Source organism: Pinus tabuliformis, chromosome 6 (assembly GCF_031772625.1).
Source record: "Pinus tabuliformis cultivar Carrire ecotype Pingquan chromosome 6, CPIR1, whole genome shotgun sequence".
NCBI classification, from domain to species: Eukaryota; Viridiplantae; Streptophyta; class Pinopsida; order Pinales; family Pinaceae; genus Pinus; species Pinus tabuliformis.
The window spans coordinates 1,750,352,785-1,750,380,345 of record NC_142292.1 but is presented as its reverse complement, the minus strand read 5'-3'; positions in this window follow the sequence as shown (position 1 = coordinate 1,750,380,345).

Here is a 27,561-nt window from a genome sequence, read left to right as displayed (position 1 = left end):
TCTCTCTCTCTCTCTCTCTCTCTCTCTATTGATCTTCCCTCTCCCTCACTGACTCTTCATCTCTTCCTTGCCACTCTCTCTCCACCTTTCTCTCTCTATGTCTTTCCTCCCCTTCCAACTCCATCTCTCTCTCCTCTCTCTTAAGTCATCTCTCTTTTTCCTTAATCTCTTCCCCCATTCTCTCCCACCTCCCTCCATCTCTCCCCTCATCGTACACACACTCTCTCTCTATCCACCTTTCGGGTGTGAGGCCGTTAGAGAAGTGAGATGCATTTTCATATGGGAGTTGAAGAGTGTACAGGGGTTGCAACAATCGATCTTTCAACTTGAAGAGCGTTAGAGAATTAGGAGCACTCATTCATTAGAGTATTATTTTCTTTATATGTGAATTAGAAGTGGAACGACGTATGCAGGTTCATGATTATTTCATAATTTATCTCTACTTTTTACCTAGCCATGACTCCTGCTTTGTTGAAATAACCTGCTCTTGATTCTAGTTTCAAGAGGAGTGAACTCAAATTTTCCATTTCTCAAATGCTATTGTAATTCCTTAGTACAGCTACATATTCAGTTACTCAAAAAAAAAATGTGTTGGGAAATTTATTATTGGAGAAATATGCAATAAAATAATCATTGTCTTTGGGAGAAATTTTATTTGTGATTGTATTTCACCTAAGGGATATCATGGTATTCTTGCTTATTTCCTTTCTTTGGTATGTGGGAAGATGGGTCTTGAAGAGTCCTTAGAAAATTCCAAGACACTTCTTGATGAACTAGAGAAAATATGGGGTCTTTTAGTCAGCAACAACCCCTCATACCAAAGAAAAATTCAGAGGAGTATACCTTTCTCGAAAATAATCCATGCCATTCTACAACAAAACCACCTGTGAGAGTTGAAGGAAGGATAGGGAAGAGAAGCTAAGCTCTTCACACTTGGATCTGAGTTGCAACAAACAAAGTCAATAATAGTCCTTCATAAGTTGGAAGAATTAGGCACATGCCTATCGATGGTGGGGAAACCAGAATGGAAGAAAATCAATTGGGCTCTCAAGTCATCTATGCTTGCTCTGATACAATCCAAATTCTAGGAGCATCCTTATGAAGAGGTCAGGATAACAATCACCTCCTATCTTAGTAGGATCATGGCTATTACATCGCCACTACCACCTTACAATAACAATATCATGAGGGATATAATGTGGTTGATGGTAGAAACCCTTCAAGGGTTGGAGAACATTACACTTCCTACCTTTCAGAAGAGGCACAAAATTTTAAAACTCATGGCAGAGTTCAGCTTTGGCACATTCATCTTGAATCCAAAATGTGATGATTTAATTTTCCATATTCTCTAGTGCTTTTTTATTGGCATTACAGTAGCACATCCAGACAGTGTCAAAATAAGAATGAAAAAGATTGTGTCCCTATTCTTAGGTGGATATCCTCACACATGCAAAACACCTAGATCCAAATTTTTGGCCATTTGGAGAAAGGAATTAATTATATCACCAACTACATATGATCTAGTTGAGAAATTGGTTAGGAAAAACATAAAATTTCTCAAAAGGAAGCTAACCAAGAAGAAGCTGATGAAAAATCATGGAGGACGAAAGCACAAAGGGATTGAAAATAACAGAAAGAATGATCTAAGAAGGAAAGGACTATGCTTTATCTGCAAGGTATCTTGGGCACCTAACCATTCATGCCTAGGTAATAAGAGGGAATCAATAGGGGCAGAACAAGAGGAGATTCCTTCTGATCATGAGGATTCTTCTATAGTTGGGTCCCATTGATCTTTAAGAAAGAACATATGAAGAATTTGAGTAGTCATGTCTAAATGGTGAGTAGCAACATGATTTTATTCAAGGAGGCTTGCACGATATGCCGATAATAATAGTCAACATGACAAGAACTTATAAGTGCAAGGATAAGGAAAGGAGGAAATTATTCCTAATTGTGTTAATGATGTAGAATCTTGTACAACTGAGAGCATATATTTCTAGGAGAACATTCATGGAGAATATGAGCAAAAAAGTGTACCAATGCATCCATTTTATGTAACCGAAGAGGATGAATAAAAATTGTCTCCAGAAGTGGAGAAGGCTAGGGAGAAGACATTCAAGGAGACTTAAGTGAGGAGCCAAAAGTAGTGAAACAACATGATGAGCATGAATATAACAAACATAGTGTGCAGGATGAGTCATTTCTAGGGAGTTAGTTAAAGGATCAAGTTGGAGGTGTGATAATTGGGAATTTGGTGTAGACAGATAAAAATATAGTCAACAAAGTGCCATAATTGGCAGGAGAGGATTTCCAGGAACAAATTAAGAATTTGAAGATAGATCTTATGATGTTGAAGTAGGGAATTCAAATAGTCTGAGGCACTATCTCATAGGAGAATATGAAAACTAAAGAGCTCGTAGAGGCATGTGTCAAGTCAGCATCTAAGCTGTGTAGTTTTGAGGAACGACTATAGTCCCTCACAAAAGATAAAGATAAATATACTTTGGAATCACAAAGAACCCCTCTTCAAGGATACATTGACAAAGCTTGTAGCTCTATCAGCACACCTCTGTGCATTGGAGGAAAAGGGGCAAATGTTTCTAGATGGATAATACGAGATCCCTCCATATGGGTTTTACAGGTGAGCCAGGACCAAGCAATGGTTCGACAACTTAGGAGCATCCCAATTAAAATCAGAGTACCATAACATGAAAAAGGTGGGGTTGCTCCTCATATGAGTATTTACACACATGAGAATATGAACTGGTACCTGATTAATGAAGTTATTATTGGTTGGACATTTTTATCCAGGGACATAATATAGTTAGAGAAATGGTACATGGGCTATGAAGATGGGTTATGGTGGTATTGGGATCCAGGAGCATCTGTCAATGACAAGTGGAGACAACGGTTGGATTGGGATCCAGGGGGCCGTTCACATGTCGTTGGATCTATTGATGGGAAATGGACTTAGAGGTTGATCTAGGATCCAGGCATCGTGAGATATCTCCTTGATAGGGTGATATTGTAAGATATTGTAATGATTCAGTGGTTCATATGGGACACTAGTATTGGTAGTCAATTGATTCAGGCATCCATATGGTAGAAAATTGTGAATTGCTTGAGGGCAAGAAAATTTGGCGCAGGAGGATTTGTGATAGTCCCTTTTTCCGATGTGGTCGGGATGGATCTCTAACATTGGCGGTAGCCATTTTATAAGAATGATATTTTCTCATGGTATTTACTGTGGTGTTTTCCCATGGTATTTACCGTCCTTTTTAGAGAAAAATAATAAAATAAAGACTTCTAGAGAGTCCATCAAGCCTATAAAAGGGGAGAGAAACAAGGCATTTGCATCATCCTTGTTCTATTTGTCTTATTGTGCATTTTTTGAGAATTTGGTGTTGCCATTTCCACCTTTATCCCAAGATGAAAACCTTGCAGTGAAATTTGTATGGTGGATCCATCAAGGTTTCACAAGTGTGCTTCAATATTTTAGCTTAATCGTTTGATGAGTTTCCATTCATGTCATTGGTAGTGGCTTCACTATTAATTATATTGACATGTAATACTTTTCCAGTTATTAATAAAATAAGTGTGAGTGCATGGATTTGGGTTACACTTTTTGGCGAAGTAGGGACGTGTTTTGGTGAAAAAAGGATTCTCAATTGAGCAATCTTAAGCACCCGATAGAGCAATTTTTAAGCACTCGATTGAGTTGTTTAGGCACTTAAAAATAGCTCGATCAAGCCCTTTTCTAACCCAAGTTAGAGGCTCAATCAAGAGTTATGCCTCAATCAAGCAATTTTTAAGCACTCGATTGAGTTGTTTAGGCGCTTAAAAATAGCCCGATTGAGCCCTTTTCTAACCTGAGTTAGAGGTTCAATCGAGAGTTATGTCTTGATCAAGCTAAATGTTTCGATCGAGCCTATGGATTGATCAAGTTCTTTGGCTCGACTAAGTGTTATTTCTTATTAAAAACCCTAGGTGCGACTTGTGCAAGTCATTTTTCTCAAACCACGAGAAAAAAAGGAGTTCAACAGAAGATTTCTAAGCTCGACCAAGATGGAGGAACTAAATCCAGCTACCCATCAACCTGACAACAACCAAAATACTCAAGACAAGGTAGGTTTCATGTCATATTTGTCTCATTTATTTAATTTATTTTGTAAATTAAAATAAATTGACTTGAAAAGAAACTACCATACAAAAACTACAAAAAACAATCACAAAAACCACCATTAAAACCACAAAAAATCACGAAGAAAAACAATTGAAAACCACAAAACATAACCTATAAAACCACTAAGAAAACCACTGAAGGCCAAAAACAACTTAGAAAACTACCAAGAAAATCCTTGAAAACCATAAAATAACTATAATTTAGGTTTTTGTTTTTTCGTTTCTTTCATTGTTTAAGTTAGATGCAATGGTAACATGTTTATTATAAATAATTCCTATTGAAAAAACTTTATTTTTTAACTATTTAGGCTTTAATTTTTTTTTTTTAAGGAATTTAATGCAATAAATTTTGAAAAAAAAGGTTTTTTGTTATTGAAAATGCATTTTAAATTTTGAACAAATTTGACTAGAAATATGCCCAATTTTTTTCAAAACATAAAAGAATTAAATTATAACCAATAAATAAATAAATTAGGGGCTTTATATTGACATAATGAATCTCATTGTTCATGGTAAGCATATGTTAAATCAAATAAGAAATTTTATTTCATTTTTATTTTAAATTTAAATAAATTCATGTTTTAAATAATTTTTAATAATAAATATAGTAATTTGTTTAAAAGAATTATTTGTACTTAAATAAAATATTAACTAAATTAAAATTCCAAAACCCTTTTTTTGTTATTTAATTAATTTTTATTAACCACACACATATATAACAAAACACACACACACACACACACACATATAACATAACTATATATAATATATAGCATAACATGCAATGTAATATAACTATATAACTACATATAACATATTTATAGCTATAACACCTCACACACATATATAATATTTAACATAGTTTTATAACTATTTAACATAATGTGCTCTTCATAATAACATAAGATGGGTGATGCTCAACAACTTTTTAAGGCTCCAGTTGATTTATAAACTATAATTTTCTTTAAAATTCCCACTATTCATATTTGTAGAATTATTTAATATAATGATATGACAACCATATATCTCTTAGTTCCCAATCGTAGCCCGTCATCGTGTTGGGGGATCTGTTATACATGGTTGGTTTAAATCATGTAGCTATACTAAAGTGTTTGTTCCACTCATAGATCCCCCTTTTGAGACCATTTAGAGTGTCAAAGGTAGTGTTTTTGTCTCTATTGATGAACTTGCTACAGATAGTGGACCTTCTTCACCTATTGTAGGTACACATCTTGCATTTTAAAATCCTCTTTAAACTTTATGTGTTTATGTCTTGAAATTGTCTTTAATTTTTAAAATGACTTCGATTGATGTGTTTGAATTTAATGTATATGTTATTATGCTTCTAGTTAGCTATATATATTAAATTATGTTTATGATTTGCAGACCCTCAACAGGGCGAAGATGAGGATCAAAGTGAAGTTTTGATCCCTCCATGGAATGACACTATAACTAGTATCATAGTTGAGGATATTAGGGCCCAACATACATAGATCACACGAGAGTTGGATAAAATATCTACCAGTTCACCTACTAGGTGTAGTTTATCTATGATACTCGATAACATCTACATGTTGATTGATACATATTAAAGGGCAAGTCCACAAATCCATCTCCGACATTCCATACATAGGATTAGAACGTTGGACGTTAGAGGCCAACATACTTGTAAGGCGGTGAAAGATTCCACCAAGAACATTGATGTTCGTGGGGATTTGTTTGACATCCCTCTAGACTATCTTGCTAGACATGTTGGTCTGATTCCGCTAAAATATTTTAATAATATTGATGTGGCACTTTTGTTTATGATCGATTCATTGGAGATTGGGGCCACTTCCCCCACCATGACGAGGTCCCCATTTACTTTGAAAAGCACATATATGTGGAGTTTGTGCTACATATGGGTCCGGATTACACCAACATCAGATCTAAGTTTTATGGACCTAACTTGAGATCAGTAGTTATGAATGTGTCGAGGCTCCTAGGGACCCTACACATCTAGCACCACCTCTGAGATTGTTTCCATGACCATCTCAGAGTGTGGTATTGCAGACAGAGGTAGAGAAGTCATTGCAGCTTAGCACTAAGACTAGGAATACCATTGCAGATAACATGTAGAGGACATTGACCATTGCACATGTCACATTGTGTGGGGAGATAAGAAAACGAACTTTGTTGCCTCATGGCCCACTAGTTTCCTTACATGATGATTAATATCTCGAGAGTCTAGGGCATGACCAAATTTTGTCATATGCGTGTACGTTAAGTGATACCATCCATGACACTTCAAGGGTCCATGACCCATGTGACACATACTAGGTACATATATATACAGAAATTTTGACTCTTATCGTCAAATTATACATTTTTTATACTAATAAGTTTGTATCATATTGATTTTATACTAATAATTTCATGATAACATGCATGCACAACCTAATTACACAAATGAGCTTTTGAGGTCATTCGAGGGGGAAGTTGACCAGCTAGAGAAGCCTTCTATAGTGAATGTTTCCATGGCCCAGTCTCCTCCACCTCCACCTCCACCTCATAACCATCATGGATTAGCAGTTGAGGTAAAAAAAATTATTCCTAAAATTTCAACATTTTCTTTTTTTAAGTTACATGTATGCATGCTAGTTAATTCGTGGACTAATTATAAGTTGTTTTTTCCATTGTGTACACAAGCCCAGGTGCAGAGGGGTGTTGATGTTGAAGTTTTGTGGAAAAATGAGTGGGATGTTGGGTATGGAGGCATTGAGCTACATGCAAGGGAGAACCAAACCTAGATTGATGAGGCCCCCATCCCACCTGATTTCCATTTGCACTTGATTGAGACAAAGGTAGGGGACTAGTTAAATGCACATTTCAAAATCATTTATCTCCATATTGTTTATTTTGTACAAATGATGTTCTAATTACTTTGAATTTGAAGGTGTTATATTGCAGTACCAGATTATGGATGCTCACTCTATGCAACATAACACACATAAGATTTCTAGAAGATATACTTTCTAGAGTGGATCATGAATAGTTTTTATATTTTTAGGCCCATTTCATAGGGAACATTCACATGTGATGTCCAGAGTTTGTATATTTTCATACATAGTCAATTCATGGATGCACGAACATTATTTCAGTTTATGGGTGCTTACTATTTCAGTTTGTGGGTGTTCAGGTATAATGTAATTTGTATATATTTTCATATGGATAGCTTCTTATCATACATAACTAACAAGATAACATTTTTTACTTCTCAGGAAATAAACTAAGAAAATAAGTACAATCTTAGACTATGATGCAAGTCACTTTGATACTTAAAATGAACTAAAATTATTGTTCACGGTTCAATTAAAAAACACATATAGGATTGAAATACATTTCAAATTCAATTTTAAAGGACGTCTTCAACTAGTAATGTTCAACTAATAAGTTTTATTAATTTTTATTTCTATTGAGGTCATCTACAAGAGCTTAGTCATAACACATGATATATGTTGGACAATTAGCAATTTTTGGTTGGCCAGTGGCCTAGTGAAGGCATTTGCAAGTGTGTTGGCATTGATGTCAATAATCATGTCATGGAGATGTGTTGGGTAGTTGGCATTGGCTAACTATTGGCAGAAGTGTTAGCATTGATGTCAACCATACTAGCTTGGATGGTTGTCGCAACAGATGTTGGCAGTGATGGCCCAGGAGGAACCCCATGGTTATTCATGGAAATCTTTAAGTAGAGAATCATTATAGCATTAGGCTTATTAGAGAAGTGATAAACTGATGATTACAGTGATGAACTAGGAGGAAGTCCATGGTAGTTGAAGGATTCATGCAAAGGATTACCATGGTGGTTGTGAATTTCAGTTGTCTGGAGAGTCAAGCAGTAGAAGATTGAAAGATATTTTGGAGCCATATTAGAGGTAGGAGATGGGCTCAAATCTTACATCATATTGTCTCCATTCGAAATTTCTCTAGAAGAGCTTTCCAATGATATATGGAAGTATAGAAATGGATTCTTGGTTCAAAAGTTATGGTTTGCTAAAGTTTCAATGATTAAAGCCTTAGGAAGAAAAGAATATCGGCAATCACATATTGGAGTTCCAGAGGTATCGGTGTTCACACATCAGATGTTTAAAGAAGCAAATATATCGGTGATCGCATATCGAAGTTAAGGCAAATCTATGCATCTCAACATTAGAGGTCCTGAGATATAGGAGCATCGACATATCGGAAGGTCGGGCATACCAGCACATTGGAATATTGGTGATCACATATTGAAGGTCCAGTGATATTGGTGCATTTAAACATCACAGTCAGGCATATTGGTGATCACAATATTATAACTTTCCAAGTGGTGAACCTTTTAAATGTTGCGATATTAGTGAAGCACTGATAATGTTAAAAGCTGATGGGAATGCCAAAAGAGAATTAAAAAACGATTTCATTGCAAAACCAAAGGTGGGCTAGCCCTTTTCTCTCTTCTCTAGCAAGATACATGGTGGCATATGATTAGCACTAATAAGGAGACATGGCAGTGTCTGGTTGGATCTGATAAGGGACAAGTGGCAACTGACATCAACATGATGTGGCAGTACGATATGAAATGCGGTAGGCATATTTAACCATATTGGGTGGCCTAATGGGCCATCTCTGGGTGACACATGTCACCACGTAGGATTCACCATGTGGAAGTGATGATGTCATATCAGAAGTCGGAAATCAGAGGATTGAGGATGTTGACACTTTATAATAGTTAGCAACTGGAAACTTCTAATAAAGGGGCTCTGATGTGTTGGCAATGTTAATTTTGAAAATAGGGTCAAATTCCACATTAGAAAACTCAGATGATCAAGATTATGATTGCATTAAATTCCTCTTTTGAGAGGACCAAAATTGACCTAAAGGTTACTCAATTTGGTTAAGCAAAAGTTAATTTTTGAATTATTTTATTCATTCATTCATTATGGAATGGGTCGACCCTAACCACTTGGGTAACTTCTTGGGTCAACCTCAACCCCAAGTAAACCCTCAAGAAATCCTATAAAACGAATCGAGCTCAAGTTCATTTCAACTCACTTGGTCAAGAAATGTCTCTATTCTTTTATTTTGTTTTGGCTCGCACAGGTTTGTCAATAGAAGTTCGCACAAAGTCTGAAATTACAACCAAAGGTTTCACTCCGAGTTATGGTTTTCTAGATCTCGGTTGCTGGCATAGAACATAAGTTTTTCTTCCTCAGTCGCAGGAATAAGGTAGGCAAGAGAGTGACTTCGGCTCTCTGGTCACTCGGGGATAGTTTAGTAAGAGCGACTTTGGGTTCAAAGGTAGATCAGAAGGTTCTGGTCCTCGATCGCTTGTACAAGGTAGCCCTAGGAGCGGCCATGTCATCTCAGTCGCTCACACAACTAGGAAAGGGTGTGATTTTGGGTTTGTCGGTTGCTTTCACAACTCTAAAATTTAGCGAATTTGGGTCTTTGCAATTTAGTGCCAGAGTCACACACATAAAGACCTCCTGGGAGTGACTCTGTACTCACAGTCGCTCACACACTGTAGTGGTGAGAGAGACCTAAAAGTTTTAGTCGCTCGTAGATAGTGTTGATGAAGGTGACCTAGTTCAGATCTAGTGTTTTGACATCTTGACTTTAGTCAATTTCAATGATCCGGTAGATTTAGGTTTCTCTACTGTTATAATAGAACTGTAGCTATGTAGATATGATTTATTATTATCCACTGCAAATCATATGTATTGGGCTCATTGTAGTCACTGTTGAAATATTTTTATGACCAAATACTAAAGAAGAATATTTGAAAGGGTTTCCCCCTCGTGGGTTTTTTCCCTAGTCTTAGACCAATATGTTGTCTCTTATGGTTGTGGTTTTGTCTTCTCTATCACTACATATTTTGTTCTTTCTTTAGTTACGTTTATGATTGATTATACTACTAATAATTGGATGCATTGTCAATGAAAAGATAAATTGGGCTAAAGTAACCAATATAACATTGAACAATCAGAAAATTTAACATGGTATCAGAGCTAAGGTGAAAGACAAGCCCAAAAGAAGACAAGCCTTGAAGCCTTATTCTTTAGAAAGAAGATTGCCTATTCAAGGTCGAGATGTCGTCCTCTACCTTCAAGGAGCATGAAAAGTTTGGTGATACATCATACTTTACTACATGTAAATTTAGACTAGAGATCATAGATGACAACTATGATGTGATAGAATACATTCAATGGAGGATGCCTGAGCCTCCAGAAAATGCTTTCGATTCTCTCAAGAACATATAAAAGAAAGGTGAGTCTAAAGCAAAGCAAATTATAGTTGATGATTTATAAGATCATTTACTTGCTTATGTTGGGAATTTAAGAAAGTCTAAGGATATGTATGGCAAGATAACCAAAATGTATGAAGTCAACAACCTAAATGAGATCATCACCTTGAAATATCAACTCAAGGAAGTCAAGATGAACAAAGGGGAAGCTGTCCAATCTTACATTATGAGGATCTCAGTCTTAGAGATCAATTGCAGAGGGTTGGAGAAAATGTACCTGACAGGGAGCTAGTGGTTGTGACTCTTATAGGTTTCCCCTCTATTTGGGAAACCTTCATTACTACTATCAACAACAATAATGTCCTTCCGTCATATGATGAGATCATTGGAAAACTCACTCAAGAAGAATCCATAATGATAGCAAGAGGAATGATTCAAAAGCATGAAGAGGGAGAACCCATTGCATACATCACTCATGGTAAAATAAAGAAGACAAGAGGAAGTCCATCAAGGAATCCTCCTTCTCAAAATACAAAAATAAGGAATAATGGATCAACATCTCATGTTGAATTCTTTAATTTTCATAATAAGGGTCGTTATGCAAGAGACTGTCCCGAGAAAGGAAAGAGGCCACGATACAACACTAGAGACAACTACAATAACAAAAGAAGGAAAGACAATCAAATAAATAACTGTGACAGAAGAGATGATAGAAGAATAAGAGACTCCTCAAGCGACCATGAAGAAGATCACCCTCTTCAAAATAAGGCAAGAGCTCCTAGGTATGAAAGTAATGTTGTAAATAAATCTAAATCCATTCTTATTTCTTCTCTTACTAGTTCTTCTCCACTGGATCCGTGGGATAGTTGGTTGGCTGATTGTGGGGCCACTCATCATTTCTCTAGTTATGGAGAAGTCCTATGTAATCTGGTAGAGAGGGAAACTAAGCTAAAGGTCATTCTTGGAGACAACTCTACTCATCCCATGAAAGGTTTTGGGTCCATCAAGTTTCAACTAAATTCTGGGGAATCAATTCTGCTGCATGATGTCAAGTATTTACCAAGATTAATGAAGAATCTAGTATCTGTATCTGCATTGGAATACAAAGGAATGAGGATTTCCTTCATCAAAGGTAAAGTTCTAACTTGGCTTGCTGATTCACCTATGAGGGATGCTTTCACACTAGGATCAAGATTTGAAGGACTCTATAGAGTCACTGGAAGACCTCTCCTTGCATTGGTTCATAATACCAATCATTTGAGAGAATTATGGCACCATAAACTGACTCATCTTCACTATGATGCACTTCCGAAATTGAAGAAATTGGTTTTTGGTATTCCCTATGTTCACGATCATCATGATGGACTTTCTCCAGGTTATGCAAGTGGGAAGAAAATAAGGGGACCCTTTCCATCGAGTAAGAACAAGACAAATGACATCCTCCATCTCATTCATTCATATATGTGTGGTTTGATGCCTGTACATTCAGTGGGTCGTCATCTCTACTACATTACCTTTATTGATGACTTCTCAAGAATGAAATGGATATACTATCTTAATCAAAAGGATGAAGCCTTTGAAACATTTAAGGAATTCAAAGCCTTGATCGAAAATCAATCAAGAAAGAGAATCAAAATCTTTAGATTCGACAATGGAGGAGAATACATGCCAAAATAATTCATAGCATTTTGTAAGAAAGACAGAATGAAGGAGGAAATGATTGTGTCATATACTCTTGAACTCTAGCTGAAAGAAAGAATAGGTATATATTAGAAGTTGCCCGTGGTATGCTCCATGATCAAAAGGTTCCAAAGTTACTTTGGGTTGAATCTACATTTGTTGTTGTATATGTTCAGAATAGGGTGCCTCATCAAGCATTAGAACACAAGACTCTGGAAAAAATATTCGTAGGCATTAAGCCTAATCTTAGCCATGTTCGTGTATTTGGATGCCTAGTATATTTTTATGTGCTAAAAGACAAAAGGAACAAACTGGAAGCTACTGATAGGAAATTTACATTTGTGGGTTATTGTGAAAATTCTAAAGCATATAGAATTTATATTCCTAGTCAGAGGAAGGTCGAAATTAGTAGGGATGTAACATTTGATTAATATGTCACTCTTGGAAAATTAAGAGCTCTTCCTCCACCTCCTCCTCCCAAGGAAGAGAATGATGATTGGGATATTTTGGACGGTCCATCTGTACCCATGTCTGATATGGTTGATGATACCATAGAGCCTATGGATCCGTTAGATCCTCCTCCGAGTGATCCTCCCTGCAAGAAGAAATCGCTTTGGCTCTACGATACTTTACAAGATACTGAAAGAAATGTCCCTATTCGCAGATCATTCAGAGAAATGAAACAACCATTTAGGTATCAGGGATATGTCGTTGCTATCACTACTATGATTCACATCGAACCATCCACATTCCAAGAAGCAGTGAAAGAACAAGTTTGGAAGGATGCTATGGATGAAGAATATGAATCAATTATGAAAAATGATGTATGGGGCATTGTACCTAGACTGAAAGGGAGGTGTGTTGTGACTTAAAAATGGATATTTAAAATCAAACATTGAATTTATGGTAACATTGAGAAATATAAAAAAAGGTTCATGGCTTGAGGCTTCTCTCAGAAAGAGGGAGAAAATTGTGATGACATATTTGCACCTGTAGCTCGATATACAACCATCTGTTCTACAGTTTCCCTTGACGCAAGTCAGGGATGGACTCTTCATCAGATGGATATAAGGACCACATTCCTTCATGGCATGTTATAGGAAGAGGTATATGTTGAACAACCACAAGGATTTGAAGTGGAAGATTAAAGAAAACATTTTTGCAGGTTGACCAAGGAATTGTACGGATTGAAGCAAGCTTCCTGAGGTTGGTATGCACGTATTTCCAGTTACTTAGTGAAGCTAGGATTCACAAGAAACAATGTTGATCCCAACCTCTACTTCAAGGTTGTCCAAGGTATGCCATTGATTTTGGTTTTATATGTTGACGATCTATTTTTAACAGTTAGTGAGCCTTTGATGATCAAATACAAGAGGAAGCTAGCCTCTGAGTTTGAGATGAAAGACCTTGGTCTCATACACTACTTTTTGGGCCTTGAAGTATGGAAAAACCCTGGTTAGATATTCCTTACACAAGGAAAATACATTGTAAAGTTGTTGGAAAGATTTGGAATGAGTGAATGTAAATCCATGGTTACATTGATGGAAATGAACTTTAAGAAGTTATATGGAGATGCTGTAGGACCAGACTTAGAAAATCCATCTGAGTATAAACAACTGATTGGGGCTCTAATGTTCCTTTTAAACATCCATCCAGACATATGCTATGTAGTAAACACATTTGATAGCTTCCAGACACATATTAAGATATTTTCATTGTTCGATCACACTTGGCCTTAGATATTCTACAGGAAATGTTCAACTTCATGGATACACTGATGATGATTGAGTCAGAAATGTTATCGAAACGAAAAGTACATCTGGATGGTGTTTTAGGCTTGGATCTTCCATGATATCCTAGATGAGAAGGAAACAAAAATTGTAGCATTGAGCACAACTAAAGCATAATATATTTCAAATAGCATGGCTAGCTAAGAGCTAGTATGGTTAAGAAAGCTGTTTGGAGAAATGTTTGAACAGGTCCTAGATACAACAATGATATATTATGATAACGAGAGTGAGATCTGTTTGGTAGAAAACCTTGTGTTTCATGACGAGACCAAGCATATTGAGATTCAATATCACTTCATTCGAGACATGGTGTAGAGAGGAGTTGTCAATCTCCAACACATATCGACAAATGATCATATTGCAGATATTCTCAACAAGGCATTACCAAAGAGTAAGTTCTTTATTTTTAGAGAACAGCTTGAACTTATGGATGTAGCCCCTCTAGATAAGGGGCATCACTGATTGAGGACACTGAGCATACTCTTCCCACCCTAATTGATCTCCCAGGGTGAGGAATTGAGATAGAGGGCTCCTTGGGTTGAGGGAACTCCAGAAAATAGGGTGCTACCTTATATGTTACCCAAGGTAGAAGAGTGTTGCTCCCCTATATTTATAGAGTCAGAGAATGTTTCTCCCCTCTTGGTCTTTGTAGCGTATAACCCAATTGGAATCATACCCTCGAGCAAGCCAGCTTGATCAGAATATCACTCCTCATTTTGGCTAAAAAGTTGAGAGTGTACTTGGGGTGTAAAACCCAAGTCAATTATGATGCAGGTGTTCTACCACATGGCTATTAAGGGTCATTGTTGGGAATATCATTAGGCGATAGGATTAGGTTGGAGATGTGCCCACTTGTATGATATATATAATCCTATTTCTCAGTATCTTAGGGAGCTATTACTCCCTGATTCTTCTTCTTCTAGATCCGAGAAAGTTTCAGCAGTTAGAGTTGAGAATATCATTAAAATAACTTGACAAGACGATGTAAATATCAAATGACAGATATCACAAGTGGAATTCTTCCTAGTTGAGAGGGAATTTTAATTTTGCAACTAGGGTCAAATTACACATTGGAAAGCTCAGATAATCAAGACGATGATTTCATTAAATTACTCTTTTCGAGAGGACAAAAATTGGCCTAAATATTACCCAATTTGGTTAAGCGGAAGTTAAGTTTTCAATTATTTTATTCATTCATTCATTATGGAATGGGTCGGCCCTAACCACTTGGGTAACTGCTTGAGTCAACCTAAACCCCAAGTAAACCCTCAAGAAATCCTATAAAATGAAGCGACCTCAAGTTAATTTCAACTCACTTGATCAAGACATGTTTTTATTCTTCTATTTTGTTTTGGCTCGCATAGGTTCATTGGTAGAAGTTCACACAGAGTCCGAAATTATAAGAAAAAGGTTCACTCTGGGTTAGGGTTTTTTGTATCTCGGCCGCTGGCACAGAAGAAACGTTTTTTTCCTCGATCATAAGCACATGGTAGGCAAGTGAGTGACTGAAGTTCTCTGGTCACTTGGAGACAGTTCATTGAGAGAGACTCGGGGTTTAGAGGTAGATTGAAAGGTTTTGGTCCCCAGTCACTCGCATAAGGTAGCCCTAGGAGCGACCATGTCATCTCGGTCATTCACACAGCTTAGCAAGGGTGGAACTTTGGGTTTCTTGGTCACTTGTAAAGCTCAGCAAGGGAGAGACTTTGGGTATTTTCAGTTTAGTTCTAAAGTCACATGCATAAAGACCTCTTGGGAGTGACTCTGTAGTCATAGTCGCTTGTATATTGTATTCATGAGAGTGACCCAAAAGTTTCAGTCACTCACTGAAAGTGTTGATGAGGGTGACCCATTTCATATCTAGGGTTTTGACATCTTTACTTCAGTCAACTTCAGTAATCTCGTAGCTCTAGGTTTCTCTCCTGTTATAATAGATCTATAGATTTGTAGATCTGATTTATTATTATCCACTACAAATCATATGTATTGGGCTCATTGTACTCACTACTGAAATATTTTTATGACGATCTACTAAAGAAAAATATTTGAAAGGGTTTCCCCCTCATGGGGTTTTTCCCTAGTCTTGGACCAATCTGCTGTCTCTTATGGTTTTGCTGTTGTCTTCTCTATCATTGCATATATTTTTCTTTCTTGAGTTACATTTATGATTGATTATAATGATAATAATTGGATACATTGTTAATGAATATATAAATTGGGCTAAAGTAACTGATACAACATTGAAAAGTCATAAAATTTAACATTGGTCGAGGAAACTAATAGAGCCAAGGGCATAGAGTGAGGCTTAACACCTAAGTGTTGTGGAGCATATCAGAGGTTGGAGATCTTGAAACTCTTCTTTAAATGAGTTATTGAAAAATTTCCGATAAGAAGAGCTTTCGATGTTGTTGGCGTTTGGTCGTGGAGCGCAGAAAATCAAGGGCACAAAGCAATAACACGAGGAGAAAGGCTCTTGGCAAGATGCTAAATGACTTAGCACCTAATTTCTATACCGTTGATCACAGGAAGTGGTCATATGGTGGAGATTTGATAAAGGGCTAAGCAGAAGGAGCCAAGAAAAAATCGAAACTTCGCGTCAAGTTACAATACAGAAGAGACTCCGATGTGGTATTAAGTTGATAGTCACCAGCCCGATCATATAATAAAACTAATGCCAAAGGAGAAAAGTGCAAGGGACTAAAGATTATTGGTGAAGCATGAGGTGGAATTTCTGGTATAAGAACAGTACAAGGAGTTAAAGGAGTATGGGTCGAAAACTGCAAGATTGAATGTGATAACAAAGGGGTTGGTCGATGGAATAAATGGTGACTATCAAAGATCAACAAAAAAGTTTAAGACAAGGCAACAAGGACAATGATCCACATAGAATCCATGCTGAAGTACTATGAAACCATGAATAAGCATGGCGAACCTTAGTGACAGGAGATCTGTTCACATAGACGACTGTGCTTGGTGGAGTGTGCAGGTGGACTGAGAATTAATTCTCATTATGGCAAAAATAGTGAGGTACCCATTCTCATTATTAATGTAGTGGAAGACACCAAGTCAAATGTAGTAGCAGAATGGAAGAGCCATGCCGAGGTACACTCACATAGTGTGAACACATGACAGTGTGACAACATTGATTGGGGGGAAGCAGAGGAACAAAACCTAGAAGCTCAGATGAGCAATGTGGGGATGCAACATAGTTGCAATAGAGCTAAGTGGACAAGCTATGTAAGTCTCCACTATTGTGTAAGGTTGAGAGAGAAAGCCTTTTTTGTAAAGAAAAGGCTGAGAGTGCCTATACAGAGGTAAGAGACCTCGAGAGCTTCACTGCTATGGGTAAATGTGGAAATTGCTTGAGCACTCTCTGTTAAAGGTGATAATTTCTTGTGCTATGTGAGAAAGGCCGAAGGTGCCTATGTAGAAAATGAAGGCTGAGCACTGAGTGTGTGATGTGGAGAGAAGACAGTTGAGAGATGACTGTATGCTGATGAATAACATATAACAATGAGCTATATGGGTTGTGATGAGTGACTGTTGTTGAGAAGATCACTATGCTACTACAGAGTGAGGAGAGAACAGAGCTGAGATCAAGCAGAGTGGCTTCCAGTTACATAGAACATTCAATTCCTATTTGAGTGTGGGTTGGAGCTTGCATACATGAAGTTGGTGCTTCCATTTCTAGTGGATGCTTGAGAAAGATGGGGGTTGGTGCCTCCTGCAAGTTGGTTCTTGCATAAATTGAAGGAGCTTCCAGTTGGTGCTTGCAACAAATCCATCAAGTTGGTGCTTCACATGGTGCTTTTAGTAAGCTAAACAAGGATCTACAAAAAGAGGGAGTTGGTGCTTCCTGCTAGTGGGTGTTAGCAAACAAAAAAGAGAGTTAATGCTTTCTGTGAGTTGGTGCTCATAAAATAGACTGATGTAATAGAGTAGGTTCTCTTATTTTACTTAAATAACAAAAACTAGCTTAGTTGTTTTTCCCCAAAAGGGTTTTGACATGAAAAACCTTGTGTCTCATGTGTATGATACTCATGGTGTGTATGCTTGTATGTTGATTTCATGTTGCTTCCATATGGCATATTGTTGTTGATCATATGGATGGGTGCCAAGCTTGAATAAGAAATGTAAATAGGCATAAAAGTTTAAAATTAGCGTTGATACTAATTCACTCCCCCCCTTAGTATTACCATTTGCTTCCAACAATTGCTAAAAGAGAAAACTTCCTTCAGGAATAGAATAATCGCTAGACTGTAGATCAAAGGGAAACAATGGCTAATAAAGTTTGGCTAACAGTAGAAGCAGTCCCATTCTTAAATGAATAAGATCGTGGGCTTGATTATGAAATATCGGAGGCTTTAATGCTAGAATATTTACTCGCCATGAATATTTACATGTGGCGCTCTGTAATACATAGAGAAAAGAATGATATGAATGTAAAAGCTAAGGAGGACATCATGAGAGGGCTATCTACACTGGATTCCAATAAAGTGAGTCATTTTGTGTCAACAAAGGAAGTGATGGATAGAGTACAATGTCTGTATGGTAGAGATAACCATGTGGCTCAAGAATAGGCTGAGGAGCTCTGCTACTCTAGCAATGAACCAAAACATGGAGGAGTTGCCTCTCATCACACTCTTGTCGATGATGAAGAAGTCTCAGAAGGAAGATCTTGCAGCTCAAAATGTAAGTTATTTCTGTGCAATAAATGCAAAGATAAAGGTTCTTCATTATCTAAATGTACATGTGTATCACTTGAAGATAGAGATAGTTATGCATCTAGTAATTGCAATGAAGATAGACCCACTTTAGTAGCAATAGCAAATAAGGGATACTCTGAAGAAGAAGAGATATTTCCAGTGTGCTTATCCATAGGAGTAAATGAGAATACCTCAGGTAGTGATGATGAAGGGATAACCCTTAGACCTGTGGAAGACTCCATGGGGATAGAAATGGGTTTATATCTCTCCGATAATTCAGCTAGCACCTCTGGTAGTGAAGAAAAATATCTAGATGAAAGGATATTTTTTAGAAAGAGGTTGATATCTACTCTAAAGTAGATTAAGGACCTATCAGAGGAAAATATCAAGCAAGAGGAGAAACTAAAAATTTATGAGCTCGAGAGGAAAGGTGTTGGGTCCCTATAATACTAGTGATTACCCCATTACTATTGTAGTTATACCCCTTATTTATATTTTTGTGCCCCTATTACCCCCATATTGTTATTTCTGTGCCCCATAGAATCCCTCTATTGTTATTTTTGTGGCTTTATATTATTATTGTTAGGTCGGCTGGATTATATTGTGACTCCTTAGACTCCTATATATAGAAAGGAGGTTTTGTCATTTGTATCATCCAAGAATTTTTCATTTATGTAATGTAAAGGAGGTTGGCCCCTTGAAGAGGCTGAATTATAAGGCGTTGATCTATCCTTTCTATCTTTTCTTGAGTTGGTTTCATAACATTTGGTATCAGAGCTTTGGATTCTAGGGTTTCGCTGCTCCAAACAGGTCATCGTGGCATTTTCGCTATAACTTTTTTTCTGTGACATTTCAGAAGTCGTAACAAAAACCCAGTTGAGAAGAAATCGCGTTGAACCTTGGTTCCGAATTTCAGAGCGTTTCGCACGATATTTGCGGAGATATGATCTGAGGAAGTTGGTCTTTTTGCAGACTCCTGAATTACATTCAAAACAGGTGACCTGGGGAAAATCGTCATAACTTTCTCTCTGGGGATCGGATTGAAATTTCGTAAGAAGTTGTAGAAAGAGGACGGACTGTAGTTTCTTGTGTGTGTGTTTAAAATTCAAAGGTTGAAACAGTGACTCGTGGCACGTCGTACAAGTTCACTCTGCTGACCCAGTCTAAAAGCAAGTCACTGTGGGAGATTTCACATAACTCTTCCTTGGAGAATCCAATTTCGCTCAGACTTGTGGCATTGGAAAGAGGATGTAGAAGGCTACTACAGGTAGAAATTTCAAAACTGGATCATCCAAAATTACAGAGATACATCAGATTCAATATCAGGCTTCTATAAAGTGAAAAAAGGTTTGTAGTTTTTTTTTAAATTTTTGTGTAAGCTTGGTTTAACAGAATTCAAAGGGCATAGTGTTGGAAATAATACTGAGAGGGGGGGGGGGGGGGGGGGTGAATCAGTATTATCTAATTCTTTTAATCAATCTTCCTTATTTGTTCTTTGAATTATTTTTGCATGTCAGTACCATAAAATAATGAGCATGAACAAAGAAAAATAGATAGTCACACCAAAGAACACAAGATGTAAGGTGGAAACCCAATGTGGGTGAAAACCACCTGCTGCAATATGTCTCTATCTTCTTTCAACTTAGAAACTTCTTTTACAATGGTTTTGTACTGGTGCAGTCCTTTACCAGTACGCAGGCTGCAACCTGCAGAGAGCTACAACTCTCTCTCTCTCTCGTTTTCCAGTCTCTCCTGGAAGGGAGCTACAACCCCCTACTTCTTTTCATAAGGCATCAAATGATCATCAAGTACATAAAAGTTACAGTCCACTACAGTTATCAGATCAGCAATAACAAAACTAACCCAGAACACCTTATCAACAGAAAATTTCAGTCAACAGAACATTTTAATACAGATACGCAGTTTTCCCTTCTGTGGCCTGCGTCGCTACGCAGTTCACCTTCTGCTTTCCTGCGTATACCCGCAGGAATCCTTCTGCCGAACTGCGTGCCCACGCACTGTACCTTGAACCGCGCTACGTATTATTACTGCAGGGACGCACCCAGAGACATTATCGCGCTGCGTACTGTTACTGCAGGGACGCATCCAAAAATACTATCGCGTCGCGTACGGACGCACCTGAAAATACTATCGCACCGCGTACTTTTATTGCACGGACGCACCTGAACCTTAGTCGCTCTGCGTACCCATGCAGGTCTCCTTCTTCTGCTCTGCGTACCGACGTAGGTCTCCTATTTCTGCTCTGCGTCCCCACGCAGATCTCCTGTTTCTGCACTGCGTACCCACGCAGCTCTTCTGTTAAACACCTGCGTCCTTCTGATTAGGGCCGAATAGGCAGTCCACCAGAGTGGCACAGTTGCTCAGATCTGATCATGCGCTCGAGAGATCACCCTTCACAGATTCGCCTTCAACTTCCCTTTCATATAGATCAAGCTTTTAAGACCATAACCCAATATTTCAGATCTAAAGATATTCAATTGCAAAAGATGCTTAGCCAAGTGATCTCCTTTGCTTTATATAGGCAAGCTCCTCCTAAAATCATGGAACAATACCACGAGCCAACACCATAATAACCCAATACCGTCGGCTAAATACCAAGAGTAAAACATAAGAAACCCCACGTGTGCTTTTCTCTGCCTTGAAATGTGTGCACTGGGGGGACGCACCTCCTGAACGGCTGGCCTGCGTATCTGGACGCGGTCCCTGCATGGTGTACCTGCGGGTACGCACCTTCTAAACTGATTTCCTGCGTACTTCTTAATTTTCAACAAATTGAGAGCCTTGCCACGGGAGTTGCCATCAAGTACAACATCTGTAACATATAGCCATACCAGAAACATAATGCCAACAATCTCCCCCTTTGGACTTGATGGCAACCTCACAAACTTCAGCTTCATTCTCCCCCTTTGACATCAAGGGCAAAGGGGTATGCTCCCCCTAAGATCATGCTCCCCCTGAAAATGAACCAGATCTGCAACAAAGAACCATAATCCACCATGAAAGAGATAGAGACATATTGCAGCTATTTCCAAGATCTCCTTCTGACCATCCTCCATAATGCCAACAATGCATTATATGCTCCCCCTGAACTTGTACCATCAATCAGAAAAGGTTCAACAATAAGATGATGCATCAACAACCCCCAGCTTTTGCCTGAGGTATTCAAAAGTGTCCCTGGGCAATGGTTTGGTGAGAATATCAGCAACTTGTTCCTTAGAAGGAACATACTCCAACTTGACCTTCTGTTCAAGTACTTGTTCCCGGAGAAAATGGTACTTGATTGGTATGTGCTTGGTTTTTTGAATGCATAACCGGATTCTTTGAGATGCTGATTGCACTTGTGTTATCACATAAGATGGGGATAGGTGGTGTACAAGTGATTTGAAAATCCTGCAAAGTCTGCATCATCCAAAGGAGTTGAGTGCAACAAGATGCAGCAGCAACATATTCCGCTTCAGCTGTAGACAAGGCAATCGAACTCTGTTTCTTGCTGAACCAAGATACCAGTCTGGAACCCATAAAGAACGCACCACCACTTGTGCTTTTCCTGTCATCCATGCTTCCGGCCCAATCTGCATCTGTATAAGCATGAAGTGTAAGATCTGTATCTCTAGGATACCATAAGCCATAATTTTGAGTCCCTTGAAGATATTTGAAAATTCTCTTCACTGCCTGAAGATGAGTCTCCTTCGGATTTACCTGAAATCTTCCAACTATTCCAACTACATGCATGATGTCCGATCGGGTACCTGTCAAATAAAGTAAACTTCCAATCATAGATCTGTAGGTTGGTTGATGTACTGCTGCAGATTCATCATTTGCACTGAGGCTACATCCTATGACCATGGGTGTACATACTGGTTTTGCATCTTCCATACCATATTTCTTCAAAATCTGTTTGAGATACTTGGTTTGAGATAAAAAGATTCCTCCTTCTTTTTGTTGGATTTGCAAACCAAGGAAATATGTCAGTTCTCCTAGCAAAGACATTTCAAATTCTTTCTGCATGACCGAGGCAAAGCTTTGACTCATAGCTTCTTCATTGCTCCCAAAAATAATGTCATCTACATACACAACAAGTATTAGCAATTTGTCATTTTCAACTTTTATATAAAGATTGCTATCTGCTGATCCTTTTGAAAAACCTTGTTGATGAAGATATTTGTCCAAACGGTAGTACCAAGCCCTTGGAGCTTGTTTGAGACCATAGAGAGCCTTTTTCAATCTGCATACAAGATTTGGATCATTTCCAAGAATGAACCCATCTGGCTGTTCAATGTACACTTCTTCTTCCAAATCTCCATTCAGAAAGGTTGATTTCACGTCCATTTGAAATACTTTGAAGTTTTGAAAACTTGAGAGAGCAAGGAACATTCGGATGGCCTCAAGTCTTGCAACAGGAGCAAAGGTTTCTTCAAAGTCTATTCCTTCTTGCTGCGCATACCCTTTACAAACAAGTCTGGCTTTGTTTCTAATTACTTCTCCATTTTCATTCAATTTGTTTTTGAAGACCCATTTTGTTCCGATAACATTCTTATCCTTTGGTCTAGGAACCAGCTCCCAAGTGTTGTTCTTTTCGATTTGCTCAAGTTCTTCATCCATTGCTTTCACCCAACATTCATCTTTGCATGCCTCTTTCACACTTTGTGGTTCAGTAGAGGAGAGTAATGCCAAATAGCTTGAAGCTTCTACAACTGTTCTTCTTGTTTGTACACCTTCTTCTTTCTGCCCCATAATCTGAGATTCTGGATGATTCTTCTGAACATATCTGGATGGAGTCTTTTCTTCTATTCTTGTCTGCTCCTCTGGTTCTTCTTGAGGTTCTTCTTGAGGTTCTTCTTCTTCATCATTCTGTCTTTGAGGGTAGCCTTCATCTTCTTCGATGTCTTCATGATGTACTTCCCTGGGAATGTATCCCTTCTCATCAACCACTACGTCAATGCTGTCAACAATTCTGCCAAGTCTTTTATTGTAGCATTTGTATGCTTTGCTATGTGGAGAGTAACCAAGAAGAATGCCTTCATCTGCTCTAGGTTCAAGTTTTCCAAGCTGCTCATCAGTATTCTTGATATAGCATTTGCTCCCAAAGATTTTGAAGTGCTTTACCGAAGGAGTCTTACCACTCCAGAGCTCATGAGGAGTTTGAGTGCTATTCACCCGGACATTTGTTTTGTTAAGAATAACAACTGCAGCATGTGCAGCTTCACCCCAGAAAGTTGCGGGAGTTCCTGATTCATCAAGCATAGCACGAGCCATTTGTTGGACTGTTCTGTTCATTCTTTCCACAACTCCATTTTGCTGAGGAGTTCTAGCTGTAGAGAATTCTCTTCTTATCCCATGTTCTTCACAGAAATCGAAAAATTCATTTGAGGTAAACTCCCCACCTCTGTCGGATCTGAGGCACTTAATTTTGTGACCTGATTCATTTTCAACCAAGGCTTTGAAGGACTTGAATTTTTCGAATGCTTCATCTTTGTGCTTCATAAGTCCTAGCCAGACAAACCTGGAGAAATCGTCAATGAATAATATCAAGTATTCTTCTCCTCTAGGTGTTCTTTTCCTGAATGGACCACATGTATCTGTATGTACTAGCTCGAGAGGCATGCTAGCTGATCCTTCCTTCTCTGGAAAGTTAGTTCTGGTTTGTTTTCCAAACTGACATGATTTACATATGGTGTTGTCAGGAATTTTGATATCTGGAAGATCGCGAACTGCCTGATATTTGCATGCTTTCCTTATTTGTGAAAAGATTAGATGCCCCAACCTCCGATGCCATAACCAGTGCTCATCATCCTTGCTCAGATAGCATTGTTGTTGTCCTTCTTCAAATATGTACAGATTATTTGGAGTTCTTTTGCCTTTGATCACTGTTTTACCTGTATCAAGATCACGAACAAGACATCCATTTGATCTGAATATAACCTCGGTTCTTTGATCACACATCTGGCTCACACTTAGAAGATTATGCTTCAATCCATCAACATACAAAACATTTCCAGCCTTGACTTTTTCTTTTAACTGAGCAATGCCCTTTCCTTTTATAGTTGCAGGAGTATCATTTCCAAAAGAGACTTTCTTTCCCTTTTCTAGAGCAGAATAAGACTCGAGTTTTTCTTTATCACCCGTCATATGCTTCGAACATCCACTGTCAATGTACCATAGATTTTTGTCCCTCTGCATAAAATGCTATCCCACATCTTTCTGTTTGAGGTTCCTTTATTCTCCATGTTTTGGTGCTTGAGGCTTGTTCCTTTTTCTGCTGAAACCTGCTCCTGCATTCAGAGTCTTCATGACCAAAGTTATTGCAAATAGAACATTCAACTTCATTTTCAAGAACCGAAAAGTTGTTATAGGTCCTTTTTGTAATCCCTGTCATACTTCTTTGTTTTTGAGCTTCCCTAGTCATGATCGTTTTATATGCAACACATTGAGCTGCTTTGTGACCAAAGTTATGGCAAGAAAAACATTGTCCATTGAAGAAACTTCTTCGGTTATTGAATCTACCAGCCAACTGATTGTAATTTCTATTTTCATCTATTCTTGAACCAAATTGAGAAGATTTTACCTGTGGCTGGTTGTAGCTTCTATTCACCCTTAAGATGGATTGCCCTTGATGGTTTCTGTTTGTAATTCGTTCCTGCTTTACCTGTTGATCTTCATTGTTCTTTTGCTCATTTCTTCTTGCTGCATCAAGATAACTTTTTGAGGTGGATGCTTGAGAAGTTTCTCCATTATAGCCCATACCTGTCTTGTTTAGAGGAGACCGCTGCACATTGATAATCTCATCCAAAGTTTCAGATCCTTTGACAAACTTGAGATTAATAGCTTTTGTTTTCTCAATCTCTTTTCTAAGACCAACAATTTCACCTTCTAATTTTTCAAGATGTTTTTCCTTTTCATCAATTTGAAATTGTAGAGTATCAATGATCATGTTCTTTTCTTCTACACATCTCTTGAGTCTAGTAATTTCATCATAAAGGTTATCCACATCTACAACATCCATATAATCATCATCTTCAAATGCCATTAACAACTTATATTCATTACCTTGTTCATCTTCATCACTGTTTGATAGACCATCACTATCTTCATGAGTGTAGTAGCTTTTCTTATTTGTGTTCTGTTTCTTGTTCCAACTAGCAGGTTCCTTTCCTTTATCCTTGTAAGGACATTTTGCAGCATAATGACCTACTCTTCCACAAGCAAAGCATTTAAAAGGTAACTTACCTCTGAACCTTCCAAAACCCCTTTGAAGATTTCTGACAAAATTTGATTCTTCTTCCTCTTCTTCTGGGACGTGGCTTGCTTCATAATAATCTCCTTTGCCTGATGCCTTGAAAGCAGCTTCTCTTCTGTCTGATGGACCTCCCTTTCTCATTTCATAAGCAGTTAGAATTCCATGTAGCTGAGACATAGTAAGAATTCGTAGATTTTCCTTTTCTTCTATTGCAGATACTTTAGATTCAAACTTGGGGGACAATGATCTTAGAACCTTTTCAACCACAATAGCCTCTTTTATTTCTTCACCCAAATTTTTCATACAATTAACGACCTCAACTACCCGAAGAAAATAGTTAGCCACACTTTCATCATTATACATTTTGAGAGTCTCATACTGAATTCTGAGAGTTTGAAGTTTAGCACGCTTTACCTGTTCATCTCCTTCATAGCTCGTGACAATTTTGTCCCATATCTCTTTTGCGGATTTATAGTGCATTACCTTCATGAATTCTGATTGAGATATACATCCTAATAGAGTACTGACTGCTTTCGCATTTGTTTCATACTTCTTTTTCTCGGCTGCATCTGTAGGAGTAGCTGAAGGAAAAGCATAGCCTGTCTCTACGATGTCCCAAACTTCTGTACCAAGAGATTGAAGATAGGCAGTAACTCTTACCTTCCAATAATTGAAGTTTGTCCCATCAAAAACCGGTGGCCTGATTGATGCTTCTCTCTCGTAGTTGCTCATGATGAACGATCTACCTTCCAGCGATCAAGCTTCTCTGAAGGACCTGCTCTGATTCCAATTGTTGGAAATAATACTGAGAGGGGGGGGTGAATCAGTATTATCTAATTCTTTTAATCAATCTTCCTTATTTGTTCTTTGAATTATTTTTGCATGTCAGTACCATAAAATAATGAGCATGAACAAAGAAAAACAGATAGTCACACCAAAGAACACAAGATGTAAGGTGGAAACCCAATGTGGGTGAAAACCACCTGCTGCAATATGTCTCTATCTTCTTTCAACTTAGAAACTTCTTTTACAATGGTTTTGTACTGGTGCAGTCCTTTACCAGTACGCAGGCTGCAACCTGCAGAGAGCTACAACTCTCTCTCTCTCGTTTTCCAGTCTCTCCTGGAAGGGAGCTACAACCCCCTACTTCTTTTCATAAGGCATCAAATGATCATCAAGTACATAAAAGTTACAGTCCACTACAGTTGTCAGATCAGCAATAACAGAACTAACCCAGAACACCTTATCAACAGAAAATTTCAGTCAACAGAACATTTTAATACAGATACGCAGTTTTCCCTTCTGTGGCCTGCGTCGCTACGCAGTTCACCTTCTGCTTTCTTGCGTATACCCGCAGGAATCCTTCTGCCGAACTACGTGCCCACGCACAGTACCTTGAACCGCGCTGCATATTATTACTGCAGGGACGCACCCAGAGACATTATCGCGCCGCGTACTGTTACTGCAGGGACGCATCCAAAAATACTATCGTGCCGCGTACGGACGCACCTGAAAATACTATCGCGCCGCGTACTTTTACTGCACGGACGCACCTGAACCTTAGTCGCTCTGCGTACCCACGCAGGTCTCCTTCTTCTGCTCTGCGTACCGACGCAGGTCTCCTATTTCTGCTCTGCGTCCCCACGCAGATCTCCTGTTTCTGCACTACATACCCACGCAGCT